Source organism: Hyla sarda, chromosome 8, assembly GCF_029499605.1.
Source record: "Hyla sarda isolate aHylSar1 chromosome 8, aHylSar1.hap1, whole genome shotgun sequence".
Classification (NCBI taxonomy): domain Eukaryota; kingdom Metazoa; phylum Chordata; class Amphibia; order Anura; family Hylidae; genus Hyla; species Hyla sarda.
Genome location: NC_079196.1, coordinates 208,310,518 through 208,323,021, shown reverse-complemented (window position 1 = coordinate 208,323,021; position 12,504 = coordinate 208,310,518). Strand labels below are relative to the sequence as shown.

General features: G+C 43.5%; 1 protein-coding gene across 1 annotated transcript in view; it reads right to left on the bottom strand.

Moving 5' to 3' along the window:
- LOC130285588 (mucin-12-like) overlaps positions 1–704 on the bottom strand; it is a 76,440-nt gene extending 75,736 nt beyond the window's left edge. Inside the window, exon 1 of the mRNA XM_056537182.1 lies at positions 573–704. The gene's annotated coding sequence lies outside the window, so the exon portion shown is untranslated. The remainder of the gene's footprint in view (positions 1–572) is intronic.
- Between the last annotated feature and the right edge of the window lie 11,800 nt (positions 705–12,504).

Here is a 12,504-nt window from a genome sequence, read left to right as displayed (position 1 = left end):
CAGAACAATAATAGAAAATAATAAACTGTGCCGCCAGATCCCTTACACGCCAGGAATGGACTTTATTGACTTTAATGGGGGGTCTGTCGGATTACAGGCATTTACTGAAGGAATTATCGCTATTTGGTTCAGTGTTTTTATTGCGGCATGTAACCGTGCGGACCTAGAGCCCATACTTATGAAGTTTTCCATAAGGAGCTTCCAAGTGCGGACAGAATCGACAATCAATCGGCGCTAGGACCTCACAGACATTTCAGTCCCCATTCCGCCATTCCGCCTAAAAAATGGACAAGGTGATTCTTTTGGCGGCAAAATTTCAGCCACTATAATTTCATAGTGTGCACTCTGCAGCGGAATCCTATTGAGAGCAATGGGACTCCGCTTTACCAGAATTTCTGAGCAGAATTTCAAAACTCTTTCTTTTGGTGAAGCTCGGAATTGGAATACCCGCAGCAGAGCTTTTTGCTTTGCTGAAATTCAGCAGTGTTTTGAAAACAATAGGAGGCTGCAGCACAATATTTCTCCGCTGGTAATTTCCCTAGTGTCAATGGGCCCTTAGGCCAGGTTCTCACCTTCATTTTAGGCTATGTTCACACGGAACAATTCTGCCAAAATGACTGCACATTATGGGGGAGATTTAGCAAAATCTGTCCATAGGAAAAGTTGCCCAGTTGCCCATAGCAACCAATCAGATGGCTTCTTTCATTTTTCAGAGGCTTTTTCAGAAGTGAAAGAAGCGATCTGATTGGTTGCTATGGGCAACTCAGCAAATCTCCTCCTATGTGTCCCAGTCACACAGCAGAATTTCTGCATACCACAGAATCATTAGGCCTCTCTTTAGTTGAAGTCAATAAGGCTTTGAAATTTGGAGGTATTGTGTGTTTTGAGTGCACACAGGTTGGAAAACACTGATCTAGAAGCATTGTTAGACAATAAACTAATTACAAAGTGCCCCCTCCCTGCTGAGTCCCCCAAATATGGGAAAACAGAAAGTGTTTCATTTCTCAGCAGCGCCACCACAGGTGGAATGCAGCATTACACAGAGTCCATTCAAACCTATGGGCTGTCTGAATGCAGGACAGAAGAAGGTCCTCCAGAGCGACTCTTTATAAACGCTCTCCACTCCCATCTATTCACTTCTATTAAAGGGGCACTCCGGGCAAATTTTTTATTTATCCTTTATGCCCGTACTGCCACTGTGGTGTCCCGGTACTGGACTTGGTCCCGTATCTTTGTCGTAAGTCCCCACAGTCAGAGTTCCTCCATGCTTTCGGGGCTCTCCTGGTGGGTTAACCCCTAGTCGCCTCGTAATGCTATTCAAAAATGTATATATTTAATATATTTTGTCATAGTGTAATAAATGTACAGGACCTTAGGTCATGTCATATGCAAGGTTCAAGGACTTTTGGGCCATGTGATGGGGTCATGTGATGTGACCATAATGCTTTGGGTCAGGACCGACAGGTCTGGGAACCAATAAGCTTTGATCCGGCCCCTTCAGTATATAAGGGCGCTGTATCGCTCTCTTCTCTCTTTCCCTCGGGATATGAAAGCAAACACAACTCCGCACAATTCTTCAAGTCTAGTTAGGCCTGAAGCCTATTACTTCAGCCTTCTAAACCGTGAGATAATCCAACTCCAATCTCACCAATCCTACGTGACTACTGAACCTAAACATACCCCTAAATTCAGTGGAACAGCGTACAGCAAAATCAAAGCTTATTTCACTACAAAATCCCAGCCAACCTGTGAGGAGCCTGTATCCCGGTCCTCTTGTAAAAGACTGCTTGTTATCTGCATCTGCATAAAATCTGCAGTAAAGTTATTTCCAGTTTACTACAACTTCTGCTGTGGACAATCCTTTATTCCTCCCTATCGTTCTTGGGACGGGTGGCGGTAGAACATATACATAGAGGAAAGCTCACCCTGGCGTCACGACAATCAAAGGTTAATGCTATACCCTGCATCACTACTCTGCAACACCCCTACAGCTACCACACCACCATTCAAGAAAATAAACTTTAAAGGAAATCTGTCACCAGTGTTACCTGCACAAACCTGTCAGTACCAACAGGTAGCGCAGGTGACACTGATGACAACGGTACTTACCTTGTCCCGTTCCGTACAGGGGATCTCCGGTAATCTCCGTTAGTTTGAGCTCCGGGCCCGGTTAGGAGCACGGGCGGAGCTTAGTGACGTCACCGCTGCTGTTTTCTAGCAGAGGGACTCAGTAGAGCTGCAGTGACATCACTAAGCTCCGCCCATGCCCCAAGCCGGGCCCGGAGCTCAAACTAACGGAGATTACCGAAGATTCCCTGCACGGAACGGGACAAGGTAAGTACCGTTGTCATCAGTGTCACCTGCAACACCTGTGGGTACCAACAAGTTAGTGCAGGTGACACTGGTGACAGATTTCCTTTAACTTACCTCTCGCCGCTCCCCCTGATGCTACCGATATCGGTCTTCCATCCTCCGGCCCCAATCTTCTTCCCGGTCAGCGAGTGTGACATGTCAGACCCCAAAACCAGGAAGAATACCCGGGCCCAAGAACAGGAGACTCATTTCAGCGGGGGAGTGGCATATAGAATAAATATAAAATTTGTTCGGAGTACCCCTTTAAAGGGGTTATCCAGGAGTACAAAAACCTAGGTAATTACCTCGAAAAACAGCGCCACCCCTGTCCTCAGGTTGTGTGTGGTATTCCAACTTGGCTCAATTCCCTTCAATGGAACTAAGCTTCAGTACCACGCACAACCTGAGGACTGGTGTGGCACTGTTTATGAAAGACATTAGCTGTTTGTATAAACCCTTTAAAGATTTGTTTTATGTTTCCAACCTGTGGCTCTCCAGCTTTGACAAAACTACAACCCCCAGCATGCACTGGCAACCAAAGGCCGAGGAGCTACAGGACTGACACCACCGACACACATCATGGAGCAACCTGTCTTGTTTCCGTGTATTTTTCGGATCTGCGACAGATGGTGGTGAAGGGGTTAAATGTTGACCCCCATCTCCGATCTTAAGATGGAAGGGTTTTCTACACAGAAGGAACAGGTTGGAAATAAGAATTGCTGGGGCTAAATAAAGCCGCCTCTCCCCGGTGTAGGTGGGTTAGTAGGTGAACTCTGCGTTAACCTTGGCATTTCACACAGTGAATTTTTGTGAGGAGCATCTGTCGCCCTGGAATAGCTTGACACCTATTACAATTTTTTTTGGGGGGGGGGTGGGACCGCGGCGACAATATTTAATGCAATAAAATTCCACACTGGGAAAATATAATAGCCCCTGTCACTCACAAGCCAGCGAGCAAGCTCTGGTTACCATGGCAACAGCTACTACCAAGGGGAAGCAGATTAAAATGGAGGCTATGGGAGAGAAATACCTGGATAGCGGAGCCACCATTTAACAGCTGACAGAAATAGAACAGCTCACAATAAATTTATATATATATATATATATATATATATATATATATATATATATATATATATAAAGTCATAAGCACCTGCCCAAATCCAATCATTATAACACCATCCAAAATGGCTGCTTACCACAGTACCTGTAAACTACTAGCCTGTGGTTTACCCTTAAATGCAATTACACAGTTTAAGTTATATCTGTTCCTGGGAAAGCTGGGTAAGGTGCTATATGGTATCTGTGGCCATTTTGGAACCAAAGATCACCATGATACACAACTGTATTGCAGATAATGGCAGTGAAAGTGGTCGCGATGTAACCCACAGGGTACCTCAACCATGACCCCAAAAGTTGCTTTTAGTCACGGCCTCAGGAGGGTACGTAACAGGCCCGTGCTATCACACTCCCACTCAGCTTATCACCGGCCAAGGTGAGGGAATTGCTGTGGCCGATAATAAGCTCAACGCAATCTGACCAGAAAGCCCAAGAATAACCAGGGACTAAGGACGGGAGACAGATTTTGGCAGCACTAGGGGAGCGGTGTCTCCCTACTTGTCCAGAGCACATTTCGCCCATCTCTTGTACAGACTTTGGACTGCTGCTGGCCTGGCAGAAGTCCAATAACAGGAAATGCAGTCTGGAGTGCTGAGGGGTGTGTGTGTGTAGCCTTAGCCAATCATAGCTCATCTCACACTGAACTGCTCTGGGCTGTGTGTAGCAGAGTGAGGGAGGAAGTTCTCCCCTGTATGGCTTCAGATGATGTCACACCAGCTGGGGAACGCCCCTTCCCAGTCTGTGAATCTGTCTGAGACTGAGCAGAAAATACAGAGCAATATCAAGGTAGAAAACTAATAAAATAATAAAAATAAAGGCAGGGGGTGGTTTATCATGATGGGGGCAGTGACCTGGGAGGATTATAACATTTAACAAGATCATGACAGGTACTCTTTAACCCCTTAAGGACATGGCCATAAATGTACGGCACTGCATATCGTCACTTCACGCACAGTGCTGTACATTTACGGCGTGGTTGTGACGCGAGCGCAGCCGCAGACCCGCCCGTAATGGCGGACATCAGTGATCGCACTGATGTCTGCCATTAACCCCTCAGATGCCATGATCAATACAGATTACGGCATCTGCCGCAGTGCGGCACTTAAAATGGCTGTTCTTGACGGCCGCAGCACTTCCGCGGGGATCAGATCAGCCAAGATTGCGGACGGAGGTCCCGTCACCTGCCTCCATCCATCTCCCGGGGTCTTCTTCACTTTTCTGCCTTTCAGCAGACCAGAGCAGAAGATCACCGATAATACTGATCAGTGCTATACCTATGCATAGCACTGAACAGTATTAGCAATCTTATGATTGCTAAAACTAGTCCCCTATGGGGACTGAAAAAGTGTAAAATAAATTAAAGAAAAGGTTAAGAAAAAATGTGAAAAAGCCCCTCCCCCAATAAGATTTTAAATCACCCCTTTTCCCCGTATTAATACAAAAAAAACATAATCAAATGATAAACATATTTGGTATTGTCGCATTTGTAAGTGTCCAAACTATAAAAATATAATGTTAATGATCCCCTATGGCGAATGGTGTAAACGTAAAAAAGAAAAAAAAAATCTGCTTGTTTTTTTCTGCAAATTATTATTATATATATTTTTTTTATAAAAAGCGATCAAAAAGTCACATATATGCAAACAAGGTACTAAAACAAACTACAAATCATGGTGCAAAAAATTGGCCCTCACACATCCCTGAATACGGAAAAATTAGAAAGTTAGAGGTGGTCAAAATAGGGCAACTTTAAACGTACTGATGTAAAGAAAACATGTCATTTTTACCATTAAGTGTACAGTGTGAAAACGAAACCCCCCAAATTATGATTTTCATTTAAATTTCCTTACACAATTTTTTTTCGTGTTTACCGTACATTTTAGGGTAAAGTGAGTGATGTCATTACAAAGTACAACTGGTCACACAAAAAACAAGCCCTCATATGGGTCTGGGAATGGAAATTTAAACAAATTATGGATTTTAGAAGGCGAGGAGAAAAAAAAAAAAAAGGAAAACGCTAAAATAAAATGGGCTGTGTCCTTAAGGGGTTAAGTATTTTTGTTGTTGCAGCCGGTGAGAATGGAAAGAAAAAAAACAACAACAACGCTGGATAATCAGTGTTGCTCGCAAATATTCGCAATGCGAATTTTATTCACGAATATCGCATATTCGGGAATATAGCACTATATATTCGTAATTACGAATATTCGTTTGTTTTTGTTTTTTCACAGCACACATCACAGTGATCACCCCTCTCTGCTTCCAGCTTGTGTGGTGTTAAGAAGGCTCTAATACTACTGTGTGAGACCGGCGTACGAATTTCTGCATATGTGAAAATTTGCATATGCTAATTTCCGCATATGCAAATTTTCACTTATAATTTTCGCATATGCTAATTTTCACACATATGAATTTTCCTTTATGCAAATTTTTGCAGATGCAAATTTTCGTATATACGAAATTTCGTATATGCGAATATTTTACGCGACTATTACGAATATGCGAATTTAGCGAATATATGACGAATATTCGTCCATATATTCGCGAAATATCGTGAATTCGAATATAGCCTATGCCGCTCAACACTATGGATAACCCCTTGAAAATAAGAATCCAGAATAAGATAAACACTGCATCTTTTTTGTTGTTGTTGCAAAAACAGCACCCCTTTGTCCACAGGTTGTGTGTAGTACTGCAGCTCAGTCCCATTCACTTCAATGAGGCCGAGCTGCAATACAAGACACAACCTGTGCACAGAAGTGGTGTATTAGAAGGATTTTTTTATTTTTTTTAAATCCTGGACCACCCATGTAAAGGTGTTATACTCCAGTGACAGGATAGGGCAGTGTTCCCAAACCATGGTGCCACTAGGTGTTGTAAAACTCCAAGTTACATCGTGTGTACATGACTGAATATGGCAATGTTTTCCAACCCGGGTGCCTCCAGCTGTTGCAAAACTACAACTTCCAGTATGCCCGGACAGCCGAAGGCTGTCCGGGCATGCTGGGAGTTGTAGTTTTGCAACAGCTGGAGGCACCCGGGTTGGAAAACACTGGGATAGGGGATAACTAGCTTATTAGCTGGGGTTCTAACCTCAGGGACCCCGTCCCTCACAAGAACTGAGTAAACATAGTGTCAGTGGGCATGCTTGGTCAGAGATTGGCACAGTGGGTACATCAATCACTGGAAGCACCAAGAAGAGGAGAGCAGTGGGGAACAGGAGCCTTTAGAACAGCAGTGGCAGGAGAGCAGGGCAGAGGAGTATCATTTATTTTTGCAGAGCCCGGAGTCTTTTTTTTTAACCCTGCAATGACACAGCAATTTTTAGTTTTTTGCATTTTCCTTCGCCTTTTAAAGGGGTACTCCGGCACTTAGACATCTTATCCCCTATCCAAAGGATAGGGGATAAGATGCCTGATCGCGGGAGTCCCGCCGCTGGGGGAGCATTTGGACGTCAGGCTTGCATTGAGGGGGGGGGCGGAGCGTGATGTCACAATGCTCCGGCCCCGTGATCGACAGTAAACACGCTCCGGGGACTGATTTTAACGGGGTGCGGCATGCAAGATCACGGGGGTCCCCAGCGGCAGGACCCCCGTGATCAGGCATCTTATTCCCTATCCTTTGGATAGGAGGATAAGATGTCTTAGAGCCGGAGTACCCCTTTAAAATCCATAATTCCATAAAATCCAATATTTCATCAATTTTCCATCTATAGGGCTTATTGTTTGCAGAACTAATTGTACTCTCTAATGACATCACTCATTTTACCACAAAATGTATGGTAAAGCCAAAAAAAAATAAAAAATTTGTGGGGCGAAATTGAAAAAAATAATAATCATGGCATTATGCAACTTTTAGGGGGTTTCGTTTCTACGCAGTTAAAAAAAAATAAAATACAGCGAAGTGTGTGACAAATATGCACACCATTATCTGCGTAATAAATGCACCCCATTATCTTTATTTTGTAGGTCCATACAATTACGACACCCAGTTTATATAGGTTTTGTTTCATTTTACTAGTTAAAAAAAATGTGAACTTTTTGTAAGAAAGTTAGTATGCTTACTTACTTTTCCATATACTGGGGTGTATGAAGGCTCATTTTTTTGCCTCCAAGATGGCGTGTCATAATCCAGATATATCATGTATCTTTTTATACATTTTTCTGCTATATGAAGTGACCAAAAATATGCATTTCTGGATTGGGCATTTTTGTCTTGCTTACAACATTGACCGTGCCGGTTAATTAACGTTACATTTACTCATGTGGCGATAACACTTTTTTATTTACATTTTATTGATTAAACGGGAAAAGGGGGGAGATTCAAACTTTTTTTTAGGAGGAGGGGTTATACACATTTATTACTTAATTTCTTTTTTAGCCCCCATAGGAGACTATAACATGGAATCTTTCGATTTTTAAAACTGATCAATGCTGTGCTATGGCAGAGCATTGATCAGTGTTATCTGTGCTCTGTCATTCTAGCCTGCCAAAGCAGACAGCCACAGAGAGAAGTTTGGACGGTACGGAAGCAGGTTGGAACCCTCTGGCAGTCATGTAAGGTGATCAGGACCGCGCCATTACCAGTCCAGATTCTCCCCTCCCCCCCAAAGCAACAAATCGGCAATGTTGAATCACCAGTTTTAGGGCCCGCGTTCGGCTTTGATTTAGGGATTTAAAGGGTTAATAGCCTCACAGCGGCTATCACCTCTGCAGGGCAATCAGCTGCGGCTGTTGCTTATAGATTCCAGCCAGGGGCCGCGCTGTACAGAGTGGGATGACGTCACATTCCTGCTCTGTAGCTGCCCCCCTAGGACGTACCCATACGTCCTGTAGATAGAAGGATTTAAAAAAAAAAAAAAAAAAAAAAAGGGGGGGGGGGGAAGAAATAAAATTTAAAATAACATTTCTTCTATAGACAACCCTTTAAGGGAATATTCACAAACGTACAGTATCCTGCACATATTTGATGCACGGGATTTGAAGCTGCAGATTTTTACATGAACTAATGCACTGAACACAGCTTCAAATCTGGGCAGGATACTGTATGTGTGAACAGACCCTTAAAGATCATTTCTGTGAACGCGAGGTGCATCATTGAGATGTCCCAGTGATATACAGGAGACTGATATACATTATCTTGTTCTATTTTTCGGTTGTTTTCCTTTTCATCTATTACTATACAAACAACACACTACAGAGGTGTTACCAGCAGTGAGATAGTCAGATCTGCAGGCTGTGACTTATCAGGTCTAGCACATCCAGGGAAGCTGTCGTAACACCTCCGTGTATGGATACGAGCGCCAATGGTGTTTACATGAAGCTGCGGAGCGCAAAAATGTACGATATGCAAGAAATGAGAAACAGTCTGGGCCCAGTCCACGTCCGGGATCCTTGTCTGTGCCTGAAATCTACACCAAAATAGAAATTAATAATATAGTTTTATAACCAGGGTGCCTCCAGCTGTTGCAAAACTACAACTCCCAGCATGCCCGGACAGCCTTTGGCTGTCCGGGCATACTGGGAGTTGTAGTTTTGCAACAGCTAGGGGCACCGATTGGGAAACACTGCAGTAAATGGGTACTCCAAAGACAAAAAAATAAAAATAAAAAAAAGTTCTAATCAACCGGTGCCAGAATGTTAAATATTAGAGATGAGCGAACTTACAGTAAATTCGATTCATCACGAACTTCTCGGCTCGGCAGTTGATGACTTTTCCTGCATAAATTAGTTCAGCTTTCAGGTGCTCCGGTGGACTGGAAAAGATGGATACAGTCCTAGGAGACTCTTTTCTAGGACTGTATCCACCTTTTCCAGTCCACCGGAGCACATGAAGGCTGAACTAATTTATGCAGGATAAGTCATCAACTGCCGAGCCGAGAAGTTGTTGACGAATCGAATTTACTGTAAGTTTGCTCATCTCTATTAAACATATTTGGAAATTACTTCTATTTAAAAATCTTAGTCCTTCCAGTACTTATCAGCTGCTGTATGCTCCACAGGAAGTTCTGTAATTATTTTCTGTCTGACCACAGTGCTCTCTGCTGACACCTCTGTTCATGCCAGGAACTGTCCAGAGTAGGAGCAAACCTCTCCTGCTCTGGACAGTTCCTGACACGGACAAAGGTGTCAGCAGAGAGCACTGTGGTCAGACTGGAAAGGACTACAATACTTCCTTTGGAGCATACAGCAGCTGATAAGTACTGGAAGGATTAAGATTTTATTTAATAGAAGTAATTTACAAATCAGTTTAACATTCTAGAGCCAGATAATATGAAAGAAAACAAAAAACAGTTTTCCACTAGAGTACCCCTTTAAGGCATCATGCCTCTTTAAACCTAAGGGGATATCTCACCCAAAGTTATATTGTAGTAATCAGTAGGGGTCCCAGTTAACAGACCACCCCCAAAGCAAATCTCTCACAGCCAAAGTGTTTTCATTTTTGGATAATCTATTAGTTAAAAGTTTTTTTTTAATTTTTATATTTAGGCTAGGGACTATAGGGACTTTGACCATGCAATGACAACTTTTCGCAGCTCAGAGATTGTACCGGTTCACAACCAATGTAAGTGCACTGAGATCCACAAGTGGGCGCAACTGCGTCCCAACAACCGTAAGCGATGGAGTATTTGTGACTGTCGGGATTGCGATCACTTGTGGGTCACTCGTAACTTCATTTGGCAGCAACACAGCGTTATCCTGGAGTACAAGGCGACCTTTGATCTAACAACCCCTTTGGCTGTCTGGGTATGCTGGGGGGGGGGTAGTAATGGAACAGCTGGAGGGGAGGTATAATTATAACTACTATATATCCTGATCCCATGGAGATAACAGCAGCAGCAGTATACAGATAGAGCTGAAGGGGAGGTGTATAACTACTATATTTCCTGATCCTATAGAGATAACAGCAGCAGTATACAGATAGAGCTGGAGGGGAGGTGTATAACTACTATATATCCTGATTCCATAGCAATAGCAGCAGTATACAGAGAGCTGGAGGGAAGGTGTATAACTACTATATATCCTGATCCCATGGAGATAGCAGCAGCAGTATACAGAGAGCTGGAGGGAAGGTGTATAAACTACTATACATCCTGATCCTATAGAGATAGCAGCAGTATACAGATAGAGCTGGAGGGGAGGTGTATAACAACTATATATCCTGATCTCATAGAGACAGCAGCAGTATACAGATAGAGCTAGGAGGGGAGGTGTCTGGGAGCTAGCAGGAGGGATTTGATCGCCAACAAAGTCATCCTGTAGTCCAGTGGTCTCCAACCTGCAAACCTCCGGATGTTGCAAAACTACAACTCCTGTCCGGGCATGCTGGGAGTTGTCGTTTTGCAACATCTGGCGGTCCGTAGGTTGGAGTCCATAGGAAGACAGCTGACCACTTCCTCTGCCACATTGAACACTTATCCTCTGTGGTCTGACTGGTAATCACATGGCCCCAGTTACATCTGCAGCTGTGCTGGACTGGAACAAATGGTGCTGTATAACTAGTGAGATCAATGGTGGAATTATCCACTAAATGTGGAAGGTATATAAATAGTGGTTATAAATTATATCTTCCATCCAGCTCTATCTGTATACTGCTGCTGTTATCTCTATTGGATCAGGATATCTACTAAAGATCCTGATCCCATAGGCAGCCAATAGGCGCTCCAAGCACCGGAGGTATGCCCAGCTTTGCCCATCTTAGACTATGGGGAAGATCTACTTAGACCTAGACCACACGAAGATCTTTCTAATATATAATCACTGTTGCTCACACTTTATGGAAAGTTTAGGGCACCTTGCCGGACATCTTTCATACATACTAACCTTATACCACCTGCTGGTTGGCCAGGGGCAAATCCTTTGCCTACCTGTCATTTCTCAGGATAAGCCTCCATCTGTGTGTGCATGAAGAGCAGCACTATTACTTCCCATTATAAACTTTGCATATTGTATTTTTCAGCAGATTTCTGCTCTGCAGGCTTGATCTATAATTTGTAGTTCTCCAAAAAGCTGGTGGGGGCAGAGCTCCCACCTCTATAGACTTTTAGAGCTCGCCTTGCAGACACAGGACAAAGCTGAGCTGATTTTTTTTTTTTAGAAGAAAAATTGAGCAGCAGGAAAGAGAGGGGGAAGTAGGAGGAGAAAGAAGCATTTCTCCAAACAGGAGAAAGAAGCATTTTTGTCTAATAAGATATATGACAAAGTTTCTTCTATTAGCTAGTACTATTAATCTATGCAAAGTTCGTCTAGCGAGACAGGATCTGCTGCTGTGTTCACTCATACCTGTTATGTGTGAATATACCCCAGACAGACAATTTCAGTACAAGACATGTGTGCCACTTTGGTGCAAATTGAGCCAATCTGCTGTTTTTTTTGTTTTTTTTTGGTCAGTAAGTCTTCCCCCCCCCCTACTACTTGCAGGTCATGCTTTGCAGCAGTGCTGTAAAGAACAGACCAAAACCTAAACTTCTGTATGAAGCATGTATTGAGGACAAAGTCATTCATCAGTGGAAAAATATCCAGCCCTGTACATGTGCATAGACCAGAGTTTCCCCAACCGGGGTGCCTCCAGCTGTTGCAAAACTACAACTCCCAGCATGCCCGGACAGCCAACGGCTGTCCGGGCATGCTGGGAGTTGTAGTTTTGCAACAACAGGAGGCACCCTGGTTGGGAAAATAATGACCTAGGGAGAAAGGGACCATTGCTGTAAAACACTGGCTTAGACTATTACATGCAGCATTGATCACATATTATCAATACAAATAACCAATTATCAATAGTGCCAGAACTGTACAGCAAGCTAAGCTATTCCAAAACTACCAACTAGATTTGAGCAAACTTACAGTAAATTGGCCCGTAGTGAACCCCCGCAGCTCGGCTGTTGATTACTTTAGTCTGCATAAATTAGTTCAGCTTTCCAAGGGCTCCAGTTGCCTGGAAAAAGGTGGATACAGTCCTAGGAGACTTAAGACTGTTATGGCTAGAGATGAGCGAACTTACAGTAAATTCGATTCGTCACGAACTTCTCGGCTC